The sequence below is a fragment of the Xyrauchen texanus genome, chromosome 22 (genome assembly GCF_025860055.1).
Source record: "Xyrauchen texanus isolate HMW12.3.18 chromosome 22, RBS_HiC_50CHRs, whole genome shotgun sequence".
NCBI lineage: Eukaryota > Metazoa > Chordata > Actinopteri > Cypriniformes > Catostomidae > Xyrauchen > Xyrauchen texanus.
In genome coordinates, this window is record NC_068297.1 from 20,539,829 (window position 1) to 20,560,814 (window position 20,986).

General features: G+C 42.2%; 1 pseudogene; it reads right to left on the reverse strand.

Moving 5' to 3' along the window:
* Positions 1 to 20,986, reverse strand: part of LOC127662676 (usherin-like) — a 388,775-nt pseudogene that overhangs the window by 60,466 nt on the left and 307,323 nt on the right.

A 20,986-nucleotide genomic window follows, 5' to 3' on the forward strand; every position in this document is an offset into this window, starting at 1 on the left:
AAATGTAAATGAGAGACAGCGTTAACTTTGCCCTCTTATAAATGCACATACTGCTGTTGACCGGAAGCAAAGGTTTATAGTTGAAAGAACTTAAATTGTCTTGATTCACTGTTGTTTGCCTTGTGCTTCTTCCCTGTCATTTGTTCCCTACACTTCCCATAATTCCCTGCTCTAATCACTTCCAGCTGTTTCCTATTGTTTTCTCCTGTATTTCAACTCATTACCCATTTTGTATTTAATGCCCTGTTGTTTGTTTAGTCTTTGTCAGATATTATGTGTTCTGACCTCCTGTTTATTGACCCATTCCCTTCATAGATGTTTGCTCTGTTCCTGTGTTTTCCCATCGTGGATGTTTCTTTTGTTCCTGTGTTTACTCTGTTATCCTGTACTTTATTTTATTAAAGACTGTTTTGCTGCGCCTAGATCCAGCTCTCGTGACTTCCTTCCATACTTTAGATAAATATTGATCTTTTTTGCACCAAAAGCATTTGTTTAGCTTTAGTCATTTAAATTTAGTCAAGTCATTCATTTATCCACTGGAGTCTTATGGATGATGTAAATGCTCACTGTCTGTTCTTTTTGGAGCTTTAAAGGTCTGATCACCATCCACTTTCATTTTAAGGACCTACTAAGCTGAGATATTTAAAAAAAAAAATTCAAATGTGTTCTGTTGAAGAAAGAAAGTTAAACACACCTGGGATTACACAAGGTTGAATAAATGAATAGAGAATTTTCATTTTTGGGTGAACTAAGCCATAAATACAATTTTGGAAAGTAAAATGTTTTCATGTGGTCTCTCACTAAAACATTAAGCAGTAAAAAATATATATAATGATTATGATAGAATTGGAAAATGTCATTTAAAATAGTTTAAAATTAATTTAGCATGCCACTGCAGGAGATTGCTGAACGTTTTGAAATGTAAACTACAATAAGATTATCTAAGAATAGGCTCTCCATAATCAGTTTTGGCAATTTTTTTTAAATCAATATCTTAATTTGACTTTGAGAAACTAGCGTGGTAACACAAAACAGCTTCAGGCCAAAGTCTCTGCTAAGTCTCCATCTTCAAGACCTATTGCTGAGCTAACATACAGTGAATACTTCACTCTGAGTGAAAGTGTTAATTACCGGAATGAGGATGCTGGCCGGGGCTCTGTCAGCACACACAGATGTGAGGGGATTGAATCCCACTCCATTACAACACTCCTCCTCCTGCTCAATCAATTCTGACCAGCAGCACTTCAGTGACGCCATCCTGTTCTCCACCATGTGGACTTTAGTCTCCCCACTGGGACCCGCACAGCACCAGGAAGTGGACATGTTTATGTTGTGCTTTCCACAGCAGCTGAAACCTACACATGAAACATATGCATGAATGTGAGCACAGATGTGATTATCTGAAACACATTGAGTTTTATTTACTATCTGCTTGGTTTACCTACTCAATAGGCAAGAGAATATCTGATGATCTGATTAGATTTCTTGCATGGCACTAGCTGCTTTTGGAAACAGTCACTTTTGGATCTGTCTGTAAATTTAGCTACTGTATATTATGAATCGCTGCCATTGGAAAAACCAAGATTTGACCTGTTGACCCAGCATAACTGATAATAATGTAAATTCATAGGGTGGGAAAATCTGGATTTTACATTCAAATGTAAATAAATGAATAAGGGATAGTGTATATCTTAGGCCCTTTAACTTGTCACCATTTCTTTCACCATGTTTAAAAAACTTTTTGCCCCCAGTAGTTCATTTTAAATGGTCCTATAGTGAAATATAACATTAAATAAACATTATTTCCTTAGAATTACCAGATAAAACAATATCCGTCTATTTTGAACACACATTTTCATTCTTTTACAAACTAAACATGGTTGTTTGTCCATAGCAGAATTTTGCATTTAACAGCTCATTGAGAATTGAACATTGCAGAGATGTGCATGGAGCTGACATGTAAAAGATGCATCCGTCTGTGCTGCATGAGGAATCATCTACAGCTGACGACGTGACCACTGTCTCCTCCCATCAGCCATCAGCGTTCAGCACCCACATCTGCATCCTCTCCTATTACTTCTAAAAGCATCACCACGTTCTCAGAGGCCTGACTCAACATACACTCACCGGCCCTACACACACATCTATGTTTGAGTGGTGTCCCTGTTTGACGAGTCCCTCACACATCACATGCACTCCTTATGTTTAATTTACATTTATATGTAAACCATGATCTTGTTTGCATTTTTTAATCAATATTTCAAGATAAAGTGTATATTAATGTATTAAGCACAGGTTGGATCAACACGTCTTATTCTTAATAATAAGCAAATGTCATTTTACACTAACAAATCAATCAAGATTTTGACATTATTGTTAGCATGAGAATAAATAAAAGTACTGTAACGTATTCAAAGGAAAGGAGGAGGCGAGAACCGGCTTGATAATATAAATAATAGTTTAATGATAAACTTAAAAGAAGACACAAACACACACATGACGGACATGTCCGCTAACGATCTCTCTCCCGCACGATACTCTGCAGTCGGCCTTTAAACCTCAGAGGCTTGATTAGCCTAATACGGGACCGGGTGTGTATGATCACGATCCGGCCCCACCCTCCGCCCTGCCACATTCCTCCCTCGTTCTCTCAGGCTGGGGAGCCCCTGGCCTGACGTACATACCCCCCCCCTTCTTTCCCTGGTGGAGGGTGCGCCTTCTGCGCTGACTGCCGCCAGGTCATCCCCATCTACCTGGACGAGGGAGGGGACACGGGGAGGGAAACAGAAATAATTAAAAGGGGGGTACTTCCTGTAACAGGGTAGTACCCCCCCAAAAAACTGTAAAATTTAAAAAGAGGGAAAAGGCCAACGAAGAGCGACAGTGAGAGAGAGAGGAGAGAGAGATGAAAAGATCCGAGGCAGTCCTCCAGTCCCTGGCGGATGGAACACCCCGCCGCGTTCTCGGGGAACAGAAGGGGTCTCCTCCGCCCCTGGCAGCGGTTCTCTTGCTCCAGGCGGTTGGCAGTGAGCCCCTCCCCGCTCGCGGTCGGCGGTCTTAAACCCCAGCGGCCCTGACCGCTCCAGGTGGTCGGCTAGGAGCCCCTTCTCCCCTCGCGGTCGGCGGCCATCATCCTCGTTCAGGCGGCTGGGCTCCTCGTCCCCCGGCAGATGACCGCGGCTGCTCCATTGGGGTGGACGGTAGTGACGAGAACTCTACTACGGCGCATCCCTCCCGCTTCCCGGGCTTCGGCACCAGTGTAACGTATTCAATGATGGGCAAGGAGGAGGTGAGAACCAGCTTTTCAATATAAATAATAATTTTAATGATAAACTCAAAAGACCACATAAACACACATGTCAGTAAACTATCTCTCTCTCCCGCACGATACTCTGCAGTCGGCCTTTAAACCTCAGAGGCTTGATTAGCCTAATACGGGACTGGGTGTGTATGATCACGACCCGGCCCCACCCTCCACCCTGCCACAAGTACATTCCTAGTTTCAACAGAATTTGTCCTTCAAACCTTTGTTTTGTTGTAGAAGACAAACTACCTTCATACCATGTGACCCACATTTGGTTTTCAACCATTGAAAATGTGTAATGTCGAGCAATGTTGAGCAATTTATGGATATTAAGGATATTAATATATTATATCTAATTCTGGATTTAAAAACCCTCTAATTTTGTGGATAAACAACACAAAAAAAGTTCTTCTTTTTCTCCCATTTTTGGGCGCACAGAATATAATGCAACAAGTGGTGCTTAAGTCAACTGATTTTAGTAATAGACCTTCCTATCTCTGTGTTATAATAAAATATTGATGGTGCCACCTTTCAAAGGTTATTTTTCTGAACTGTTTTTATTCCCTCCACATCATAAGTGAAAACTGTAATTTGTAATTTGTAATTTTAAAACTGTAACCCTCTCTAAAAAAACCCCAACAGGTTAGAGTACATATTGGTCTATAGCATTTAATATTTCGACTTCCATCATACTTTGTTTTTCTATATAAAAAGCATAAAAATAAACAAATAAATCAATCTACAGGGAAAGTTTCTGAATTTGGTTGATTTGATTTGGAATAACTAAATGCTGCAAAAATAGTTTTAGATGGAGTATAGCATGTCCATACAGCAGTAGACATATTTTCACAACTGCCAAAAACCCACATATTTCAAAACTACACTTAAAATAACGGCTAATGTTTTTCCATTATTACATTAGTGAATTTATTTCATTTACATTTATTCAGTATGTAACCATGAAATGATTAGCTAACATGACATATACCATATATTGGAATAACTGATGAAAGATTAGTTCAGAAAGATTAGGGAGCTCTGTAGTAGGACAAAAGAGTAGAAATAATTTCCGAAAAGCAGTTTAATATTCCTCTAACAGAAAGTGACTCCTGGTTTATTTCCTTGGGTAAACCATCACTACTATAATTACCATCAACCTCCAGTATGATAAATTGCTAATTGTTTAATACCCTAATCAGCGTTCATTCTTTGCACAGATAAACTGTGACAGCACCATTAATTTAAATAGTAATTTCACTTAACGGCCAAAACGGCACAGCAGATTTTTATGCAACGTTTTCCAGGGGCCGCATCCATCATGGCTCTACGGTGACATAAAGATGTCTGACGTGCTCTAACTCACTTACGGACAGCAGATGTTGCTGTGCTGTGTTTGTTGGCAATTCCCATGGTGCATTACTTCAGCTCCAATGACTTGCAAATAAACAGCTCAACAATTTTTCCAAAATAGCTCTGCCATCCTGCCCCGTCCCATCCTTGCCCCGCTGCATTTTTCATGATATTTAATTTAAAGAGGAGTAAACTTTGACATGTTGACCCCTTGGTTGGGGATGTCTCAATGTCTGTTCTAGACAACTGACCTTGGCCCTGTCAGCTAAAACAATTCATTCTCACTTCCTCGCCACCTTTGTCGTGCTATGAATAGGAACAGGGAAAGCCATTGCCTAAATCTAAATCTGGTGTAGTCTCTGTGCAAAACAACAAGCACTTTGTTTTTTCAAGCACCGCAAAATGATTTAGCTAATCTACAGATTTATGATGGATTTGCATACATTCATTAGAGTGCGAGTGAATGCAGGCGAGCATAAGGTGCTTAGGCTGTGTGAATTAAGGTTCATTCACTTAATGATAAGTAAATATTTAGCATGCAATAAGCAACTGATAATAATGTGTGCCATGGCTTATGCAAGACTTTGGATTGTAAAACTGAAACTAAGAACAAACGAAAGCACTTTTTTTAGAAACAAAAATCACTGAATGCATTAGCGCACATAGCCAGACACATTTTCAAAGTCATAGAGTGCTAAAGGACTTTACAGCCATTGGAGCCACAGAACAAGGGAATCTGACAAAGCTATCACATGGCCGGTTTAGAAAACATTGCTCCATGGCTGTTTTATTCATTTATTTATTCCTGGTGTTCCTGAGGGAGAGTGAAGAGGGAGAGGTGAAAGGACATCACATTAAACTGTCTCTCCTCCTTTGCCTACATCAACGGTAATGTGTGTTTCATCCATTGGCTGCTGTTGCATGTGACAGAAAGTGCTTGGGTAGCAGTTATATTTTCAATGCTCTTTGGGGAATCTAAAAGGAAGAACAAGATGGGCAGATGTAAGTTTGACCCTTTCCAAACCCCTACCCAATGCTGAAATGAAGGGATTGTAATACATAATAATCAGGATGAATACATATGTTAACGGTAGTTTATGCATTAGATAACATGAACTAACTATGAATACTAAATTTTTACAGTTTTATTAATCTTGTGTGACAGAATGACTCATGGATTATTGACACCCCGCCTATTCAGAGGGCCATTCTTCAGCCAGGCTCTCAACTGGAATGAGCAGGGGTGAGAGAGGAGGGTGCAGTGACTTTTCCCTATTTGGCAGCATGTGATGGGGCACACCAGAACTAAATGAAGAGACCGGGAGACTGGTCTCTACCCACTTGTGTCTTCGCTGGTCCAGGAATGGAGTGTGGAGAGTCAACTGTGAATTAGATGAGTTGCTGGAACTGCACCCCAGAAGCCTGACGTGAATTAGATGCGACGGTGGGGAATTGGAGCAAGCTTCACGGTCGACGGGCCAGGATGCCAGGCCGTCCTTCCACTTACACGCCGTGGCCCAGGGCAGCATAAGTTGATATAGAGAAGCTGCAGGCCCTCAAAGCCTTGGACCATGGATATATTATACCTGGACCTTACACTCTCTGCACTACCCGACCTTCACAAAGCCCATTCACATTTCCTTTGTTTTGGACACTTTCCCTACGGACACTTTTATTTTATTCCCCTTTTTCTGTTGTTATTACGTTGAATAAATGCCTTTCCGAGGCCTGGTGCTACACCCGCTGTGTCTGTCTCTTGCTCACCCTGCCACACTTGGTTAAAGTAAATGTATACATACTTACAATACATTGCATGATAATGAGAGTGCGCGTGAAGAGTTCGTTCACACTGGGTTGCGTTCTCGCAAGAACTTGCAAGTACAGTACTAAACAACACAAGTTCTCAAGTGAATACGTGATAAAGTATGAAAGAGCCTCTAACATGCACACACAATGGACGACAATATTTTCACAATGAAAAGAGCTCCATTTTGCATTGTGTTTGACCGAAACCTTTGGTATGCCTTATATATATATATAATATATATATATATATACATAGTATATATATATATATATATATATATATATATATATACAGTATATATATATATATATATATATATATATATATTTTATTTTGTGTCAGTTTTTAAGCTTAAAAGCAGAGACACTTTCCAATGCATTTTTCATTTTGTGTTCTGCAGAAAGAGAGAAAAATGGGTTTGGAACGAGTAAATGATGACAGATTTCAAACATTTTGGTGAACTATTCATTGTTTTTTGTTGCTACCGAAGGAACAAAGGAAACTACTGAAAACTAAAACATCATAAATAATCATCACTGGTCAAACACCACTGTGTCTATGTCAACATGGACTAGTTCAAAAACCTGCATGTATACTCTGTTTAAAAGCTTTGGCATTAGTCTAAAAAGGTACTTTGAGATTAGTAGATGAGCCATGCAAGATCATTTACTGCTTATGCATATAAGCCATGATAACTGTAACTAGAGATGGAAATGGTCTTAATCTCTACGCTCTCCACTCCATCTAGGCAAAAAAAGATCTAGGCGTGCGTTTGAAATAATTCCCTCTATGCCATTCGGGTCTCGTCATTTGCAAGACAGTTTTGGCAGAACAATATGAGGACATATGAGCCATGATGAAGCGTTCGTGCAGTAACAAATACAAAGGCTCATCTCTGAATCTGACGAATTCAGCTACTGGGATCATATCCACTGGCAAATGGTCATTGTGTCCTTGAGAACATATTTCATTATTGCATTTTTTTTTGACATCGTCACAGCCATTTCCACACCCACTCCTATGATAATTCTCTCGCTCTCACACACACACAGCATTAAAGTTTTTAACACTTAAATGGTGTAAAATATTCAGATTTAACCTTGACTGTGATACAGACACTGTGCTTTTTAGAAGAGCTCTGTACATAAGCATATTTTAATAGAGCTCTCCATATGACACAGAGCCTCCAAATGCAAAGAAGACCCTGTAATCCCAATCTAAACTTTAAACAGGACAGAGGGACATTCACAATAATACCCGGTATTACTTATGGCTATTGTCTAAACAGTTTGTCAGTGTGGTCCTAACCTTTCGTGCATCAAATCTAAAGATCCAGAAGACTGGCTTTGAATTTGAAAATGTAAAGGCTCATAACTTGTCATGGCGGATAATGCAATGATATGACTGAAGAAATATGAAGGTGTGCTTTCACAGTTCCCCTTCACACACATGTCTTTCTTTCAGTAACTAGTGTGGAATAGGGCTGATATATTTTTTCACTATATTTGCAATAATTTTGTAGGCAATAAAAAATTTAGCAACATTGTGATTATGACAATGATTTTAATGTACATTTATTTGGCCTTCAAATTTCTTAAAGGCAGCTGTTTTAATGTTGTCTATGATTTAAACTTGTTTTTATTAAGATTTATTTAAGATTTGTCCTTGCGAATCAGTTCAAACTGTCCGTTTAATGAATTGATGCTGCTCTAAACTAATTTATCATCTGATTTCTTGATCGATTGATTGTTGCTTTAGTGATTTATACACTGTGTCCAAAAGGTGACATTGTTAATTTTCAGTTGCAATTTGACTAATAGCAGTTCTTTTGACACTGGTTAAGGGATTAGTTCTCAGGCAGCTTTTCAAACAACTGAGGGCTGTCTCTAACAATTCCATCTCCGCTGCACCGGAGCGCTGTGAGTCCTGACAGGGTAGAGTGTAATGTGTGACAGATCGCACTTTGGGGACTCTGTAATCACATTTCCATCGGCCATCAGCTGGATCTCAGTGGGACATCCTCAGAAAACTGCCTGTGATTCCATTTCCACAATCTGGAGAACCACGTGCTGTTTAAACACAATGTCACTGCATTTCTGCACTGATTTACAAAATACAAATATAAAAGAGGCATATTTTGACCAAATGGCCACTCTTAAAGATACAGTTGCAGGCTTCCAAGTAAATTGTAAACCAAAATATTACATTTGCACTAAATGAGCTACAATGAGCTACATTTTAAGCAAATAGCAATACATCAACAAACACATGTGACTGTACATCAGTTAAATTATTTATTAACCTTGAGCGACCCCATGTCTCCATGCACGTACATTATGTTTTGTCTCTGCTATATGCTATGCATAATTAAATTTCATTTAAACAACTGATCTCAGTTCAAGACACTCTGGGCTATCACATGTGACAAAACAACATTGCGCTGATCACAATGAAGTTTGTCTTGGGAGAAGAAATCTTATCTGGTAAGAAACCTCGTTAAATGTTTACACTGAAACCTGTTTGAGTCAAAAGACTAGAGTCTTTGGTTTCATCCGATATGCCATTTTGAAAATGTAATAGATTTATCGTGAAATGGCATGCTGACCACAGATGAGGACTATAGACTATTGGTCTATTTCTATTGTGAGACTTTTTCACTGTGCATTATCACATTAGGGATCAATGGGTGCATCTAAAAGCTGGAAAAGTTAAGATAAAAATAAGGTGCCTTTCAAACTGTTTTGAGACCAGTGCAGACAGACAGCACATTGGAGATTAAGTAAAACACTAAATAGCAAGGGAGAATCTTAGCTTTCCTATGCAGCTAAGCGCATACACTCCAAAGTTCCTGTCAAAAGTTCAGTTTCAGGCTGCAGATGATGTTTGGACCACTCAATATGGTTGGCAGACTTGGGACAATGATAATCAGTACATATTGTAGATTCAGAATGTGTGATGCAAAATATTATTTATTTTAACATGCTTGGCAATGATTGGACAATGCTGGCTATTACTTTGCATCAGCATTAACAATGCTAATTTCTGATTGGTAATATGCTTCAGCACTGACTATCACTTGTTTGTTTGACTGTGCAAAGAGAGATTTTGTTGCCAAAGTAGAAAAAACATTTGAACATAAAAGCTAAATCAAGTCAAATAATTGTATTTGTATAATTTCTAATTTGTGCTTTTCCCAAAACACATTGTTCCAAAGAAGCTTTACAGAAAATCAGCTGTGATGTCTGTAAATTCTTAAAAACATGAATATCCAATGCTCCTGGAAACATTATCAATAATGTGATAAAAAAGGCTGACTTTCTGTAGCTTGGCATTATAATCATTATATTAATTTTACAACTTAATCCCGCTGTCCCAACATTAAATTCTCTTCAAAAAACAAAAACAAGGGTTAGGCACTGCATGGAGTAGACGTAGTTTTGGGGGGCTCCTCTGTTAACCTCGAACATTTTTTTTTATTTAATCATAAACAAAATAAAACAAAACAAAACAATACCCTATGAGGACTGAAGTCAAGATGACTAGGGGAAACTAAAGCGAAAAAAACTAAAGCGAAAAAAGTGGATCAATTGACCAACAAGGACGGGCAACCGGTAGAGAAGCAACCACTGACTGAACAAGTGGCTAGTGCTACTGCTAACGATGAGATCGTGGCCTTATCCCCTATCCAAGCGGCTATCCAAGCTATGGATAAGTCAATGAATGACATATTTAACTCTCATGAGAACACTTTATTGCAGATGCAATTTTCACTCTCGGAAACGAATTCCCGTATTTCTTAACTAGATGGCGCTAGAGCCAATTATGGATCGCACATCGCATTGGACCTCTGCCAGCCAAAGGAGGGCGCCACTGGATGCTGATATCAAGAATCCACCATTACCCAGTTAAAGAACTAATCCTGAGGCTGTCCTGACAACAATCACCCCTACAGTTTGAAGGTATGCAGATCTCTATATATCCTGATTTGACAGCGGAAGTGTTATCGCAGCGGCAAAATTTTGATGAAGTAAAAAAATTATTAAAGAGGCTGGTGACAGATATGGTCTGCTGTTCTCATGGATTGGAAAAGAGAATCTTCGATTCAGTCACGGACGTCGAAGCATTGGCCAATACAATAATCACTGTATCTTGACTTCTTACGCAAGCATACTTGATCTGGATGATATTCACAGTTGCTCTAAACAGCTGGAACATAAGTGAGTATGCCTCTGTTCATGCATTACCACAATGACTATCACTGGTTACGTGGAAAACAGATGATGCCTGTAAGTTGGCGCACTCACTAAGACCAAGACTATTGACTTTATAATTAAATTATTAAATCATAGTTCTGAATTTTTGTTGCACACGTTCATAAGCTAGTGTTAACTCCGTGCCAATGTTTGAAGTTACTAGTTTTGTTAATCTTAAGTGCAGAGGGTGGAGAAGGAGCCATTTTTACCAGACAGTTAAGTTGGTTTTAGCCTATAAGTATCCTTACTGCTCCTTGCAGCCTTTCAGCTCCACGGTCCATAAGGGGTTTGTTATTTCCACTCCACTTCATTTGGGGAAGCGGATGAGAAGGAGAGGGAGGGCGTTGAGTTTTTTTTTCATGGTTATATGTTAAGTGTTATATGTTTTGTCCTGTTTATTGTAATAACTCCAGTTCCACACAGTCATTACAACATTGATGAAGCTCATCTACACTGGTATATAATATGAGACCCTCGGACTGCAATGTTACCCTAGCCAGCTGGAACGAAAGAGGTATCAATAACCGGGCTTTTCTTACTTGAAGTCAATCTCTGCTAATATTATATTTTTGCATGAGACACATATTAAGAATAATGAACATGGGCTCCTATGATGTAACTTGGTTTCACGTTCTCTTGCACAACCAGAGGAGTGGCCATTTTGTTCCGCAAAACATTTCCATTTAAGCATATATCTATTATTTCCAAATGGTTGCTACGTGATAGTCTCTGGTCTAATTTTCTTGATACATATTACGCTATTGACTGTATATGGACCAAACTATGATGAACCATCCTTTTTTCGTAAAGTTTTTAATCTCCTGCCCAATCTGTAAAACACACATCTAATAATTGCCAGTTACTTTAACTTGGTATTAGATCCCATTTTGGACAGGACCCTTATCAGCTCTGTGGGCTATTTGCCCAATTTCACCACCACCCTGTATGAATTAATTAACTCGCTTGATTTAGTTGATATTTGGAGGTTAAATCATCAAACTGACAGGCAATATACTTTTACTCTCACGTTCACACTCTAGAATAGATTTTTTCCTGGTCGACTTATAAGTTGCCTCGTGTGTAACTTCAATGAAACATCATAATAGAATGATCTCAAACCATTCTGCGGTGACCATCTCGCTTGACCTTTTTGAAATGAACCTCATTATAGCTGCCGATTCAATCCTACATTATAGCATAACAGTGTAAAGGTCTATAAGGACCTTTTATTGTTTGCATGGCCACCATATTGTCTGTGCCCACTGACCTAGAAATATATGTATAAAACTATTTAAAAATATGTATAAAACTGGAGGAACTGATGTACTTAAACTGTTATAAAATCACCCTTTTATTTGTCAAAATAAAAACACAATATTAATATATATATATATATATATATATATATAATTTTTATAAAAATTTTGCATGTTTATTAGGGGATACTAGTTACAAATCAAAATGGGAAATTGAAAATGTACACAGCAGTCCTGCTAGGCTCTCAGGAGGTTAAAGCTCTGACAATCTACAATACCTACAGTATATTAGTGATCTAATACTTGGCAGAAGAATCATCTGTTGAGAGCTGTCTTCTTATAAATAAATGTAATTACTTAAACACTGGTGTTTTTTACCGTGAAAAGGTTTGATCCTAGCACTTATACATTTGCTTATGTTTGCATAGACACTAAAACACACAATATTGTTGTACTGACAACATCGAATGTAAATCATTTTACATATGAATAACTTTAGAGATGTACAAATATTTACAAATTCTTTTAAATCAATTAATATTTAATTAATTAAATTAATATTTTATTGTATATGTAATCAAAGACATTAATGAATGTTCAATGCCATCATGTTTATTTAATATATTTGATGCATTTATTAATTATTTATTGACATTTCTTTTAATTGTAATTTTATTTTATTATTGTATAATTTTGTGATTACATTTATCTGCCTGTTGTGTTTTTATAATATTGTTAAGAAATGGTCATGTTTAGGTTTAGGGGTAGGGGTGGGATTTGCGGCTCTATATACTGTATAATATTATATACTGTATAAAGTACATTGTAACAAATATTGTTGTCACTGCCTGTACATTTATCTGCCTGTTACTTTTTTATATTGTTGAAAAGTGGTTGGGTTTAGGGGTAGGGGTAGAATTAATGGATCTAAAATATATATAAAATAGTTCAGACTGAAATATACAAATATATAATATAAAAGATTTGTAAATAAATGTAATTTCTAAAGCTGTAAATATGTAAAAACTTTTATTTTTTAAATGCTGTCAGTACGTCCATATTGTACATGTCAGTGTCAATCCAAACATACTAAAAAAATGCAAATTTGAACTTTATGTATTAATAGCTATAAATAATAATGAAACCAGGCTGGTTTTTTTTTTTCATAGTGATATTGGCATTTTATAAAAACACACAGGCAGTGTAGGCACTCCATTTCATGGTAAATGGTGGTAAAGAGCACTTAACTGTAGTAAAAACACTGAAATTTTGGGCCTCTCATGTCCCACTACGACAACATGTCACATTTTTCTAAATCTATTTTAACCGATTATGCAGACATATCAATCAAGCTAATTATATGTGCACATTTGAGTTCTGATTCACAATACACCCTCTCAGTCAACATAAAAGAATATCAGCTTATGACATAAGCAGTGATACCTATGCATTAGTTTATATTTGCAGTAGCTCTCACTCTCAACTCTCAATTGGTGGTAAAGGAGAGGGGACCTTGAGGGAGTCGGTGTGTCTTTATCAAGGTTAAGTAGCTCATTCAATAATAGAGCAGGCTGACAGAGTCAGGCGCTCGCGGCGTGAGCCCCTATAGCACCGTGCACCAGCAGTGTGGCTACCAGGCAAATGGCCTTTAGTTATCCTAACGGTACTATCCATCATAAAATATGCTCTCCCCAGGATGCTCTCCTTAATGAGTGATGACTTTTTCATCTGCCTTATTTCAGTAAGATGAACCAAAGTAAGAGCAGGAAAAGAAAATTGCACAAGGTAATCCTGAGCTCAGAGGAGGATTTTATGTAAACGATGGCAATGTGAGTGAGCGTGGTGGCATGATATTCCTTCTAATCAAGGGAAAAAAGTTACTGCTCAATCCTGAAATAATAAGTATGTAGTGAAATTAATCAAGTGATTAAGTTTCCCAAAAAAGGTGGACAGCTTTGAAAAACTGTATATCAAGGACAGGGTATTTAACCAAAGCTTGAAAATGATTACTGGACCCAATACCAGGATGCTACTGAAGCCACAAAACGATTTATAGAGTGTGTTTGTATGATAAATACACTGGTGTCACTGACCTCATGGTGGCCATTAGTACTGTTGCATCCTGGGAGCCTGCTGTGGGCTTGGCAGAGCTCTGGTTAGTGCTCAGATAGACTCAGCTCCATCATCCAGCCTGACTAAGATGGCTGACACCAGGGCCAGTGCCCATCCAGCCCATCTGTGCCCAGGTGCCCACTTTAGAGGGTCACTGCAGGGGAGCCTGGGTGACCCCGAGAGGGTTCAGCTCCTCTGACACTCCTCGACACTGTCATTAGAAAGTAACCAAGGAGTGAGGGCTAAACTTAGCCACAATGAAGTATCGGTACTTTGGCCCATTTAAAGTTTAGTCGTGCTATCTGTTTTGCATTCGGAGAGGGAATCAAAATTAAAGAAATAGTTCACCCAAAAGTGAACATTCTGTCATCATTTACTCACTCTCATGTTGTTGCAAACCCATATAAGATCATTTGTTCTCCTGTGTCTCATGACCAATTACAATTTTTCTAATGGAACCATATTTGATTTGAGAGCTTTGATGGAGGGGAAGATTTTCAGAGAATACTGTAATAACACCTTTTAACAACTTAATTATCGTCTTGTGGCGGAGCAGGACTACGCACTGCCCCTTTAAGGATCCTCCACCACTACCATCTAAAATGGCTGCTTGTCAGATCACCAGGCGACAACACTTTTGTCAGCTATAAAGGTAACCAGGAAGATGGTTGAAGGGGGGTCGTCACAACAGGAAAAGAGAGATTAGAGACTGGAATGAGCTGAAGTTTTGGTGTGCCAAGCTGTGAGTGGAGAAAAAAAAAGTTTGTTTTTGTGTACAGCGACATGGATATGGAACGCGACTGGAGAAGAGCCGAAACACCGAGGGGACTAATTCCACAAGTGCTCATCACCAGAAAGTGAGGCTTTGGTCTTTTTTCATCACCGTTGAGTGCACCGTTTGCGTGAAAGTGGAGTGGCAGGAGTTCATCTTCTAGCACCGAAGAGCTCCATTTGAAGAGCTCCATTTTTCAACCAGTCAGGTACATTACAAACTCTCCATAACCCAGCGTGCACCTTTCACCAACACTCCTACTGCCTTAACTCTCAACTACACACCCACACACACACACTCACTTGACTTATTATGTTATATTTGTAATGTGATATTTCTGTTGGTATTTGGTCTTTGACTCCTTGCCTTTTGTTTACTGTTTTCTTTGTTAATTAAATACACTTATGCTTTGTTACTCTATTTTGTTATTGTTTTATTTCATGTAATTGGTGGCTTTTAGAGCTATCCTGGCGATGTAATTGTCACGAACCCCGCTCCTCTGCCCCATCCCCGCTTCGTCGCACACACACTCACTCCCTCGACCTCACTCCCTCGCTCCGCCCCCTCGAGCTTTTCACGCTCTTTTTGCTCGCTCGAGCCCTCACGCCCACTTTTGCTTCTACTCGCTCACATGCTCGTAGGTTATCTCCCTTCCTCGAGTTTCTCACGCGCTTCCAATCCTCCTGCACATTAGTTTCACCTGCACTCGTCTCATCACCTTTCATTGTTTACACCTGCACCTTCCCCTATAAATACCACAGCACATCCGTTTCACGGGGGTTGTTATTGTATTTAGTTTCCCGTGTCTTTGCCCCCCGCTAGTCTCGTCTAGTTTTGAACTCCTCTTGTCTTCCTCTTAGCTTGCCAGCTCCCCTTGTTCCCCTGTCTTTTGCTCCCACTAGTCTCGTCATTCTTATATCCTGTTTCCCCGGCTCTCGACCCTACGCTTACCTCGACCATTCTCCCTCTGGATTTTCCCCACTGTACCTTCATCTGCTCTTTAAAAATAAAAGCAGTTTTGATTTACATTGTGACTGTCTCGTCTTGTGTGTGTGTGAGCGGGTTACAGTAATCATTTTGACAGGCCTAAACCTGTCTGGCACCTCAATTTTGGACAGTTAAAATAAATTTAAATTTAGTTCAGGGGTCGCCACCATTACAGTCTGTTCTTCAAACAAAGCTATAGTATGGCTTCAGAAGACTTTTATTATAATATTTTTGAGCTTGAGAGTTCCAGTCATCATTTACTTTCATTATATGGAAAACAGTGTCCTTAATAAATAAATAAATAAAATAAAATATTCATCCTTTGTGTTCCACAGAAGAAGGTAAGCCAACCAGGTTTGGAACAACATGAGGGTGAGTAAATGAAGGCAACAGACAGTACAGCATAGTTATAATTGATCTGGAATGAAAATACAAATTATTTCTGAAAGATCACCTGATATGGGTTTGTGAGCCGTTCCCAGGGCTGGATTGGGAAGAGAAATCTGCCCAGGATTTTACATGACAACTGGCCCAAAAGTCCTTTTCTGCATATCACGGTGCCATTTTGTGGTCTGTTCTGCATAACGAGGCAGCTCATTTTAGCTTATCGCGGCCCATTCGGTATGTTCACGGCTGATCCACCGGCCCTCACGGTTCTCCCGATGGCCATTCCACCCCTGATCGGCCCCAAAGTGCCTCGGCCCACCGGGAAAATGCCCAGTATGCCAGATTACCACTCCAGCCCCAAAACACACCATCTCTTCAGGGACTAACAGTCCTCCACAGCACTGTGAGCATATTTTTATGCACTTGAACTCAATTGAATTCCAAAACATAGTGAGTAGTCTCACCAGCTACCTTAAATCAAAGCATTCTAACCCACATAAACCTCATAATGACTGATTTGGAACATTTTACATAAGTAGCAACTCTGTGTGCTAAACTAATAGCGGTCTGCAATTGATTGTAACAGAATTCGATGTTAGCATGTTGCTAAGCTAAAGGTGTGATAATTCAATTGGCATAAAAATACACAGTACACAGAAAAATGGGTAAATGTTTAACATTTTCATTACACTGAACTATTTTTAGAGCTTTTTCAGATACATTTTTAGTATTGAATGAAATAAAATTTAATTTACAATAAAACATTTCTTTTGCCATGTCTGCCACCTTGGATTTATTTTTTAAAGGATTTATTAAATGATACATGCAATGTTGCCTTAGAATTTGGTTAGAACAAGGTATCTTAAAGGCAATGTAATTAAAACTACCTTTTGGAACAGCCAGGGTGTGAATCTATAGACCATTTCAATGATGTAAACAATAACAAAGGAATCAGAATGCTACTGCACATATCTAGTCTTGAAGCATTTCCATTGTTGCCATTTTAAAAACACAGCCAGACCTTTCAAAACAAAATGACAAGCATGTACTTTTATAGTCTAGCTAAAACAGACATAGCTACAGTATGTGCAAAAACTGAAAATATACAATGAGGTGGCATTACCGGATCCTTTGAGTCAACACATTTGTTTTAAGAACATCAAATGCTTACCTGAGGTGACTTATCCAGACATGCTGTTGATACTGAGTGTGTCTACACGTGACTATCGTAGTTTAGATGCTCACATTTATTTCCTCAGTGGAAAGTTTGGAAATTTTGGATTGCTCCTGTAATAATCAATGAAGCTGTTATCTGTTACCATTCCCTGTTGTCCGCCCCGCATTCCACATGTCACTGTAATCACTGTCATTGTTCTCACCTGTGTCTTGTTTGTAATTATCCTGCCTTGTGTGTGTATATAACCCTGCCCGTTCCTGCATTTCCTTGTCGTTCGTTGTTTCCACTGTTGTGATGTCCCTGATCTCTCCGTGTCCGTTCCAGCCATGTATTCCTGTGTTTATTCCAGCCGCGTATTCCTGTGTCCCAGTGTTTCGGGTTTTAGTTTCGTTTTACCCATCGTGGTTGTTTCTTTGTATCAGTCTGTTTATTTCCACTCCTGTTTAATAAACCCTGCACGTAGATCCCACCTCTGTGTCTGCCTCCCTGCAATCGTGACAGAACGAACGACCATAAATGGATCTAGCAGCGGTTTTCACCACACTGGACCAGGCGAAGTTGCCTGTTCGCGAGTGCTCGCGGCTCTTGTCCACGGTCGCCATCCACACCGGGTTCGACGGCGCTTCCCTCAAGCTCATCTACCGGGCGTGTTATCATCAGCCCAGTTGCGGGAAGCACCAGAATTCGGAGAGCACACGTGGAGGGAGTACGTGAGTCTCACCATGAAGAAACTTCGCGGCCGACGAACCACCCCTCGAGATTCCGGCTCTCGAGCCTGAGCCCATGAATACCCAGATCAACGAGCCAGTGCTGCCAACTTCGTCTGCCCGAGGAGGAGGAGAAGACAGGCTTTCGCCTCCGGCTTACGCCTATCACAGTGAGCGAACCAGTACCCACGCAGATCACTGTGAGCGAGCCAGCGCCCACGCCTTCCACGGTGAGCGAGCCAGCGCCCACGCCTTCCACGGTGAGCGAGCCAGAGCCCCCGCACATCACCGTGAGCGAGCCAGAGCCCACGCACGTCACCGTGAGCGAACCAGAGCCCACGCACAGCACGGTGAGCGAGCCTGAAGCCATGATCGTCCTAGAGCCAGCGCCTGAAGCCATGACCGTCCTAGAGCCAGCGCCTGAAGCCATGACCATCCTAGAGCCAGCGCCTGAAGCCATGACCGTCCTAGAGCCAGTGCCTGTAGCCTCCGATGTCAGCGAGCCAGCGCCTGTAGCCCCCGATGTCAGCGAGCCAGCGCCTGTAGCCTCCGATGTCAGTGAGCCAACGCCTGTAGCCTCCGATGTCAGCGAGCCAGCGCCAGTCGCCATGACCGTCCAAGAGCCAGTGCCAGTGGCCATGACCTTCCAAGAGCCAGTACCCCCCGAGCTTTCCAGAGCTCCGCCTCCCGAGCTTTCCAGAGCTCCGCCTCCTGAGCTTTCCAGAGCTCGGCCTCCCGAGCTTTCCAGAGCTCCACCTCTCAAGCCTCTCGAGCCTCCCAGGGCTCCGCCCCCCAAGTCTCCAGAGCTTCCTACGGCTCTTCTTCCAGAGATTCTCGAGCCTCCAAAAGCTCTGCCCCTCAAGCCTCTCGAGCCTCCCAGGGCTCCGCCCCTCAAGCCTTTCGAGCCTCCCGGGGCTCCGCCTCTCAGGCCTCTCGAGCCTTCCAGGGCTCCGCCCCTCAAGCCTTTCGAGCCTACTAGGGCTCCGCCCCCCAAGCCTCTCGAGCCTCCCAGGGCTCCGCCTCTCAGGCCTCTCGAGCCTTCCAGGGCTCCGCCCCTCAAGCCTTTCGAGCCTCCCAGGGCTCTGCCTCTCAGGCCTCTCGAGCCTTCCAGGCTCCGCCCCTCAAGCCTTTCGAGCCTACTAGGGCTCCGCCCCCCAAGTCTCCAGAGCTTCCTACGGCTCTTCTTCCAGAGCCTCTTGAACCTCCTAAGGCTCCGCCTCTCGAGCCACCCGAACTTCCGACGGCTCCGCCCTCAGAGCCTCCCGAGCCTCCTACGGCTCCGCCTCCCGAGCCTCCTACGGCTCCGCCTCCAGAGCCTCCCTACGGCTCCGCCCCAGAGACTCCCACGGCTCCGCCTCCAGAGCCTCCCACGGCTCCGCCTCCTGGGCCTCCTGAGCCATCCTCGGCTCCGCCTTCCTCAACCACGTCTCCTAGGTCTTCCAGGGCTCTGCCTCCAGAATCTCCTGAGCCTTCCACGGCTCCGCCTCCCGAGCCTCCTTCGGCTCAGCCTCCTGCGGCTCTTCTTGCCGAGCCTCCCTCGGCTCTGCCTCTAGAGCCTCCTACGGCTCCGCCCTCAGAGCCTCCTACGGCTCCACCCTCAGAGCATCCTACGGCTCCGCCCTCAGAGCCTCCTACGGCTCTGCCCCCAGAGACTCCAGAGCCTTCCTGGTCTCCGCCCCTAAAGCCTTCTAAGCCATCACCTCCCTCGGCTTCGCCTCCCGAGCCTCCCTCGGCTTCGCCTCACGCGGCTCCAGTGGCCATTCCTCCTCCCAGGCCCCCCGAACCGGTCCTTGCCCTGTGGCCTCTTCCCGGGCCCCCTGACCCGGTCCCTGTCCAGTGGCCTCCTCCCAGGCCTTCTGACCCGGTCCCTGTCCTGTGGCCTCTTGCCAGGCCACCTGACCCAGTCCCCGTCTGGTGTTCCCCTTGGACTGTTTGTCTGCCCCTTGTGCCCCTTGGACTGTCTGTCTGCCCCTTGTGCTCCCTTGGACTGCCTGTCTGCCCCTTGTGCTCCCTTGGACTGCCCCTGTTGCCCCCTTTTGGTCTGCTAGCCCCCTCCATCTCCTGGACGATTCTGTTTTTGTGTTTTTTTTTTGTTTTAGGATCGTCTGGAATCCGATCCTTTGAGGGGGGATTCTGTTACCATTCCCTGTTGTCCACCCCGCATTCCACATGTCACTGTAATCACTGTCATTGTTCTCACCTGTGTCTTGTTTGTAATTATCCTGCCTTGTGTGTGTATATAACCCTGCCCGTTCCTGCATTTCCTTGTCGTTCGTTGTTTCCACTGTTGTGATGTCCCTGATCTCTCCGTGTCCGTTCCAGCCGTGTATTCCTGTGTTTATTCCAGCCGCGTATTCCTGTGTTGATTCCAGCCGTGTATTCCTGTGTCCCAGTGTTTCGGGTTTTAGTTTCGTTTTACCCATCGTGGTTGTTTCTTTGTATCAGTCTGTTTATTTCCACTCCTGTTTAATAAACCCTGCACGTAGATCCCACCTCTGTGTCTGCCTCCCTGCAATCGTGACAGAACGAACGACCATAAATGGATCTAGCAGCGGTTTTCACCACACTGGACCAGGCGAAGTTGCCTGTTCGCGAGTGCTCGCGGCTCTTGTCCACGGTCGCCATCCACACCGGGTTCGACGGCGCTTCCCTCAAGCTCATCTACCGGGGCGTGTTATCATCAGCCCAGTTGCGGGAAGCACCAGAATTCGGAGAGCACACGTGGAGGGAGTACGTGAGTCTCACCATGAAGAAACTCGCGGCCGACGAACCACCCCTCGAGATTCCGGCTCTCGAGCCTGAGCCCATGAATACCCAGATCAACGAGCCAGTGCTGCCAACTTCGTCTGCCCGGAGGAGGAGGAGAAGACAGGC